Source organism: Triticum urartu, unplaced genomic scaffold (assembly GCF_003073215.2).
Source record: "Triticum urartu cultivar G1812 unplaced genomic scaffold, Tu2.1 TuUngrouped_contig_7762, whole genome shotgun sequence".
In the NCBI taxonomy this organism is placed as follows: domain Eukaryota; kingdom Viridiplantae; phylum Streptophyta; class Magnoliopsida; order Poales; family Poaceae; genus Triticum; species Triticum urartu.
The window spans coordinates 2,519-11,164 of record NW_024118639.1 but is presented as its reverse complement, the minus strand read 5'-3'; the positions used below and the strand labels follow the sequence as shown (position 1 = coordinate 11,164).

The 8,646-nt window shown below is 44.3% G+C and overlaps 1 pseudogene; it reads left to right on the top strand.

Annotated features, from left to right (window-relative positions):
* Positions 1–2,554: 2,554 nt before the first annotated feature.
* On the top strand, positions 2,555–8,285 carry LOC125531656 (annotated as a pseudogene).
* The last annotated feature ends 361 nt before the right edge of the window (positions 8,286–8,646 follow it).

Sequence of the window (8,646 nt, the reverse complement as noted above, 5' to 3'; positions counted from 1 at the left end):
GCTGTTGGATCTCCATCAACCTATCCTTCCCCTTGCTAGATCAAGAAGGAGGAGACGTCGCTGCTCCGTACGTGTGTTGAACGCGGAGGTGCCGTCCGTTCGGCGCTAGGATCATCGATGATTTGGATCACGACGAGTACGACTCCATCAACCCCGTTCTCTTGAACGCTTCCGCGCGCGATCCACAAGGGTATGTAGATCCACTCCTCCCTCGTTGCTAGATGACTCCATAGATTGATCTTGGTGACACGTAGGAAAATTTTGAATTATTGCTACGTTCCCCAACACAGGCCTCTGCCCCGTTCATCCCTGTTACGTTCCACCAATAAAAAAATAGTGCCCTCCCGATCCATCCGTACAACCCGGCCCAACAAATCAGACCCACCAGCCAGTTTAGGAGATGATGCAAAAATAGTAGACCGTGATAGCAATCAAACTCGTAACCTCCACTGTTCTTTGGTGTTGATCGTTTTAACTCGCAAAAAAGGTGTTGATCAGTTTAAACTAAAGTTGAATTTGATGTTTGTTTGTGTCCTTTACAGACTCGCACTGAACTACTACGATGTAAAATCTGGATAACACAAATACAAGGCGCAAGCATTAGATTGTGCGGATGTGCCCGGGATCTCAAACACAACCGTTCGCTGGTCTGTACATGTAGATGATGCAATTCTTTATTGGTTCCAAGCTTAGGTGGAACGTTCCCATGTAGTGGACATCATGAGAGACAACGAGGACAAAGAAAATAAGTGGTAACAGGGATGGGACGCTAAGGGTGACAATTTGTTTCTCCCGTTGCAACGCATGGGCACTTTTGCTAGTTGCATCTAAAATTCAATACAAGATTTGAAATAAAGGTTTTTAATCTATTCTTTTTTAGCAATGTAAACTTTAATGTTGCAAGACCCTCTAAAAATCAGTTATATAAAAAAAATAAGATGGAATAGATAAATATGGGGAATAGTAGTACTGGAATAAGATGGAATATATTGAGGTGTAGACTCAAGTGTGAATCTAAAATCATCCATCGATGACATGATTTTTTGTCCAAAAGGACCACTTGCCCAACAGAATTGTTGGAAAAGACCCCCTCCAAACGAAATTGACAAAAAAGACCCCCTCGGCCATGGCGGCAGGTGCGCCAGCCGACACACCAGCAGGCGGCAGAACTGTTCATTGCACAATTCACACAGGGGACGATTTTACGCAGTAGAACGGCGACGGGACGCGAGTGAACAGTGATGCCGCCTCCCTGTGTGGCGGCAATACTGTTCATATGGGATGAATAGTAAGTTCGAAAAAAACAAAAAAATGTAGAAAAATTCGAAAAATTCTGAAATTTTGCACCCACTTAGAACGCTCGATCGCCTTTGCTGACCAAAAAAAAATCATATTTTTTGAATTTTCCTGCTATTTTTTTTTATTTTTTTGAAAAGTACTGTTCATCCCGTATGAACAGTGAACAGTGCGCGAGTGAACAGTGTTGCCGCCTCCTGGTGTGGCAGCAACACTGTTTAGTCGCGTTTGTTGCCGTTCTACTGTGTCAAAACCGCCCACCGTAAATAGCGCCATGAACAGTGCTGTCGCCTACCGGTGTGGCGGCAGGTGCCACGTGTCGGCTGGCGCGCCTGCCCATGACCAAGAGGATCTTTTTTGCCAATTTCATCCGACGGGGGTCTTTTCTAGCAATTACATTGGGTAGGTGGTTGTTTTGAACAAAAAATCCGATGGCATAGCTTGCACATTGGAATAGAGTTTTTGGGTGTTGAACTGATTCTGTGTGCACTTTTGTATCGTGGTAGTGTGATTTTTGAAGTGTCAATTTGGTATTCTATTACAAACGTTGCAAGTGCTAACTTTGTGCTCTTGCCCAGAATTGTTAAACCAGCAGGAAACTGCAAGTTCGCAGATGGTTGCAGTACCCTTGATAAGTGACATGAGAAAATACAACTCGCTAATCTATGGTTCAGGCGCTTAACTGTCTCTTCCTCCTCACATGATTACTCTAAAAATTTCTTGGTACTCTGCAAGCACCGCGTGCGCACTACTCATTGATTTGCTGGTTCCCGCGTTGTCTGCTAGCGGCAGCAGTGTGCGCATGGCTACCAAGACCGTCTTGTTAGTAAAAACTATTCATTGCAAAAATTTGTTCGTGCATGTCAAGTACAACATTCAGAGATGTAGTGAAAAATGTTCCAGTAGATTTCCAAGACGGTCTTGTTAGTGGAAAATTTTCATTGCAAAAAATTTTTGGTATCTAATGTATATCTTCATACCATTATAGATGGGCAATGCGGAAACTGTGGGTGACGGGGACAAATCAGAGATGAGCTAAACAAGAAACCCATCTGGGGTAGGCATGTATCACAGAAAAGGAAAAAAGAAAGCCAACAACTGTCCAGTGCGCGCGCGCTATGAGACGCGATGCAGCGGCCGCACCACGACCGTCCATCTCGCGCGTCCCGCATAGACACGTGGCCTGGCGGACCGACCAGGTGGGTGGTGGGTTTTGTTGAGATCGTTTCGAAATTTTGGGAGACGCGCTGCTCATCTATCCCGCCGTTTCCCCTTTCCCCACCTCACACTCTCTCCAGCGAGGAGCCAAATCACGCACAAAATCCCTAGCTTCGCCGCGAGCGCGGGCAGTGAGAGGGCCGGCGACGAGTTCAATTCAACGAGCGCGGTGACGGACCGGCGAAGGACCCCGTAGCAGTTCGCCGGGGTGAGGGCGGCGCGCGCGTGCCGTACAAGGAGGATAAGGTAGCGGCGAACGGGGGAGAGGGTGGAGCTGGTGGTTCGGCGCGAGGCGACGATGACCACCCCGAGAGAGAGATCCTGCTTCGCTTCGACGACCTAGGTGAGTTCATCCCACGTTTTCCCCCTCGCGCACACATCTCATGGCTGCTGGGGGTTCGTCGTCATCAACGACCGCAGGGGGGAGAAGTAAGAGCAGATCAACGGAGATGCTCCCGAGGAGGAGGGAGAGAGGGGAGGGATTTTTCTGCGAGGAGGAGAGGGCCGGGCGAGGGGTACTAGTGGAGGTGGAGCAGTGGGGAGTCGCCGGAGTGCGTGCGCAGGGAGGGTGGGTGTGGTTTCATGCTCAGCTCAGGTGCGGCGCCCGAGGCTCAAGCGAGGAGGGGTAGGGAGATGGCACGGGTGAGATGAGGAAGGAGAGGCGCTCAACCTGACACAATTTTTCAGTAGGCAATTTTTTGGATGAGGTTTTCTGTAGGCAACGTCTGTATTGTTTTGTAGGCAATTTTTTGATTTGGCCATTCTGTTTTTTGTAGGCCACTTAATTACTGTAATACTGCATTTTTTGTGTATTGCCTATGCACAAAATCACTGTAGCGTCTCTGTTTTTCTAGCCTGTAGGTAGAAGTGTAATTCAGTTTTAGGCAGGTTTGGCTGATGGAAATACAACGTAGTTCCTCTACATGTCTTAATATCTGCCTATAGGAAAAGCATGGTATAGGCAGATTACGGTTAATCCTAATAAAAACACATATCACCGTGTTGCTAGTTTTATGCTCTGTCTACGATTTCTTCATACAGTTGCCTAGATAGAACATTTTCATCATTTGGTTAGCTTTTCAAAACTGGTACTATAATTCAGCCAGAAATAGTAGGAAAATCCACATCTGAAATGTTGTTTACTAAGAAAGTGCAATAAGGATGTCATTCCTGACTATCCACTATCAGTTTTTTTGGTATTCGTGCAATTCTACTGCTGTGTTGAGGTTTAGTTTGAGGCAGATGTTGCAATTCCTTTGGGGGTATCTATGTTCTTTGAGCTGTGTCCATTGCTGCAATTTCCTACTGTAGTTTTTGGTTGATCAATATGAAAGAGTTTTCCTGTGATCTCAGTGCAACATTGTAGCATTTGTCTATGCTTTTCTCCTGTGTCATCTGCTGCATGGTTGATCTGTGTTTGTGTCATAGTGCCTTTCCCCCCATTATGTATCGGATGTTACAAGGGTTTTATTCATGTAGCTGCTAACTGCCATACTGAATCCATTTCCTGCTGTTTTTCTGAATCCATCTAGTGAAAGGGGCAGTTTCGTGAGGTGCTTCTCACGTTTACTTGGCCCAAATCGTTGTTTCATTTTCTGAGTGTGCCTTCGTTTTTTATCTTGACTGATGTGAATCATAGGAAATGTAATGCAGTTGGCAACATGTGTTTAATCACTTCTATGATATGTTCTGTAGGCAATACTGTAATTCATGTGTTCATATAAGCTTTTTCTTCTCAGTTTTTTTGTTCAGTTGACAACATAATTAGGGGGTTGTGGCAGGAAATATATACGTTCAGCAGTCAAATAATGTAATAGATAATAGGCAATTTTGTGTGTTTTTTGTAGGAATCAGATATGAGATTGTAGGCAAAAATGTAGTCAGTTTCTTCTAACTCATTTTCTTACCTTTTCAAATGCAGGCAAGGCAACAACAGAATTTTCTTTTTTCATCAGCAGCCGTACGATAGATTAAAAAAATGGAGGACTCCACGGATGAACAGAATGGCGAGGTACCTGCCCACTCCCCACTGAACATTTTTTCAAAATGACTTTCGATAGAGAATCAGAGAGAATCATCCTTTTTTTCTTTGTGTTTTGATGTCGCTTTTAACAGGGAGCTGCAAGAGTAATACAAGGCCATAGGCGTGCTAGGAAGAAGCAAGTTCAGGAAGGTAGAAACAGAGCATCGCCAGCAAGGCTAGTAAAGTTAAGCAAGAGTTTGGACCAACGGCAGAAGGATCTGATAGAAACTTACCATCTGGGAGGCATACTAAAGATCAAATCAACAACAATGCCCGCAGACCTCAGCAGGTGGGTAATGCAGATCTACGACCCAGATAGCGAGTGCATCGTTGTCCCAGGCAGGGGCAAGATCCCCGTAACAGCCGAAAGCGTCCACCACACCTTGGGTCTTCGTATTTCAGGGGAGGAAGTATTCTACGGGTGGGATGCAGAAGCAATATCTTTCATAAACAACAGGTTCGGTTTTCAGAATGGGTGCGCCCCCAAGATAACAACCATCTGCACTATGATTAAAGAGATGAATGGGAGAGCAGACGATGACTTCATGAGGGGCTGGCTGATTGTGGTAGTTTGTACTTTCATGTGCCCTACAACGAGCTTACATGTCAGCGCTCGATGCTACCCAATAGTCGCCGACCTAGAGAAAGTAAAGAGGCTCAACTTCTATGAATTCATAGTGAATCAGATAAAAACTTCATTAGGGGGTAGCAACAAGAAGAAGGCTGTAAACTATTGTATGCACCATATGGTCGTAAGTACCACCTGCTAGGCTCTTTTTCCTTCTTTTTTCTTTTTTCTTTCTTTACTACTTATGCTTGGTTGTATAGTATAGCAGAAAAGAGAAAGGCTAACCCATACTGATTCCCAACTTATTTTTACCAGCTTTTCTTTTGTGTTTGTGTCTGCAAAACAGGTGTTATATGTAGATTCTCTGGTGGTAGACATCGCAGTACCAGATTTCCTAGTCCGGGTAGAGGCATGAGACAACAAACGTATAGGGCTAGTCGCAAAGGCAGACAAAACCCCCCAAGGAGGATACAACAAGCTTAGGGTGAGTTTGTTTTTCATCCATCTTTTTTAAAAGCAGGTTTTTTGTTTTCTTTTGTCCTGTTTACAATGTTACCTGACTAGTTTAGGCAGGTGCAACACACTAGCCTAATTTCTGCAGTTTTTGTTTTCTCTTTTCTGCTTAACAACACTAGCCTAATATGCTTTTTTCACTCCCCCACCAGATGAAGCCAATATACACAAGCAACGGGCGTATGCATAGTCTTTTTTTTGGGTATGAGGAGACCGAGAAGTTTGTTTTCTCAAAGTTGCCACCCACATTCAAAATAAGTGTACGTTCTCCAGCTTCTTATTTTACAATTTCACTAGCTTTCCATTTTTCTTTTCAGTTGTTTTTTACAGTGAAGTTGCATAGCCCTCTCAAATTTTCTTTCAGTAGTTTTGCCTACGTCTGAAAACATAGAAGAGAAAACAGAGTTTCACTCCTATCTCTTCTGCTCACATATGCATCAAATTTTGTAGTAGTTGTTTCTTTTTTCCTATATAATACTTCTTCAGTTTTAAAACCACCCGACTTTATTTTTTGATTCATGATTTTTTTCTAACATTTCTTTTCCGTGTGTTTTTTCCTATGAAAATGCATCTTAATGCAGAAGAAGAGGAAAATCGCTGCAATGGTTAGCTCATTTTCCTCAGAATGGTCAGATAGAATGGGTATTTTCATTGAAGAGATTTGTAGTATGGGTAGGGAGGATGCCGGGGACTCTAGGAGCAATTCACACAGGACAAAGCGTCGCAGGGCTGCACGTGTTCCAGGCATAAGAATCGAAGAGTCCGAGCATCATGGGGGCATCCCGGAGGAGAATGCGAAGTTTATGCCAACCTTAGAGTAAGGGGAAGATGGACAAGCAAGGTGCAGCGGAAACAACTCTGATTATTTTTTCTCCCCAAGAACCGCAGCTTCAAAGAAAAACTAACTCAGATCCAAAAATTTTCCCTCGAGGAACAGTGGAAACGTGACTATAAAACAGAAGTCAGCACCTGAGACGGAGCCGGCTAGGGAGGGTGCAAAGGCAGGCAAGTCCCTAGAGTGCAGCCATGCAAATCTTACCGGCAAGGTAAACCAGCGGGGTCACACAACAACCAATGTGTTTGGAATGCAAACTCACACAACAGTAAATACAGATGGACCAGTAGAAAATGGGCACAAGGGCAACACACCTCCGGGCAGTGAAAAAATCACAATACTTGATGTCACCCCAATATCATTAGCCCCACCTCTCGACCGTTTTGTGCATCATAAAGCAGTTGTACACACACCAAGTCCAGCCGCTTGTGTTCCATACATGGTCAGCTCCAGCACTCCTACAACAAGCAAGTCGTGCCCAGCCCCTAGCAGCCAAAAGAAAGGGGGAACACCCACATCAGTGCAATCCAGGGAAGCCCATGCAACACAATTGGCAATGACTACGATCAGGGAGAAGCTACGATTGGGGCCACTCGCGCAATAGCAAGCAATGCAACAGGTACAAGCTGGCTCATCAAACCCTGTCTTCACACCATCAAGCTACACCAACCACCCAGTCGGAGCAACACAAGACTGTCCATTTTTCGATCTTAACATAAGTTTTCATGAAGATGAGGGAACCAACAGAGGCCAATCCACAGAACTGAAGCCACGCAACCTAGATGCCTCCATGTCAGAAAGCGGAGATGAATGGGGCTTGGACCCGGAGGAGCTACAAAAAGTGTGCTACGAGGAAAAAAAGGCATTTGCATTGAAGAAAGAAAAGGAGAGGCTAGAGATGGAGGAGAGGCTAAGAAATGGAAGGTAAATCAACGATCAAAATTCAAAAACACCAGTCACAACAACCACAAACGCAGAAAATGTTGCTAGCTCATCAAGGACTCCAGCAATGGTTGGGCACGAGCGGAGAGTTGTACGGGCACGAGCACAACTCAGGTCGCCATACATACGCCCAGAGAACACAGATCCATTCTACTGCTCAAAGAAAGTTCGTGACATCTACGATGATGTGTGCCAGTATAGTGTGACCCACACAAGGCAAGCCGACAATAGGTAAGGAAATCCAATCTTTTCTTAGGCCTGGTTTTTGGGGTTTCTTTTTTAATTGCTTCGTTTCAATACACGAGCTAACTTATTTTTTCTGTTCTTATTTGTATATGCCAAATTTCAAAACAGCAAGCCAATCATAAACTATGACGCGCTCTACGTCAGCTGCAATGAACTTGCACAATCGATGGCACCTGGACAGAAGATGGACAACATGGTGGCCGAGATAGCAATTATTGCATTGAGGGAAGCAGGGCTGAGGCCAAAGAAGAGATTAATGCCACTACGAGTAGCTATAAGAATTCCCCCTTATCCCTTTTTTGATATTCTTTTTGTTTTTTATCCTAGAAGCACAACAACTAATATGTTACACTTCTCATGCGTTGCTAGACATTCTTCCAGAACAATAGTTTCACAAGGAACGACATAGACAAACAGTTTGACAACAAAACCATGAGGCTAAGCAGATGTGAACCAGTAAGAAAAAAACGACAATAGATCTTTCTTCATGCTTCCCTCTATCCTTTTTCTTTTTTTGTCCCATCTCACCCACTCTCATCAACCATGTATCATTTCCGACACTCAAGATTCTGGACAAGGAGAATCCAAAGGAGATAGGGCATTATTGGCTAATGGTCCTGAACATCAGGGACAAGCCATTCGAGGTACTGGACTCGGCAAGGACGTTCAAGGACAAGGCATTAGTAGAAAATGCAAACAAAATCATGAAGATCATCAAAATAAACTAGGAGAGGCATTACAGCAAGTCAAGTGTGCAGATTGCAGATTGGTAACTTCACGAAATCAAGTGCCCAAAGCAGGATAACAGGCAAGGGCACCCCTATTCCATATTTTACTTTCTTTTTTCCACATTTTTTCTTTTTCATTTTATCATTTTTTCCTTATCCGAGTCTAATACAAATCAACCACCCAACCAAAAATCGCCTCCCTAGGCGGCTAGTGTCGCCTTACCGGTCGAATCAAGTCGCTTAAAAACCCTTGAACACCAACCCAAAGTCACCTAAC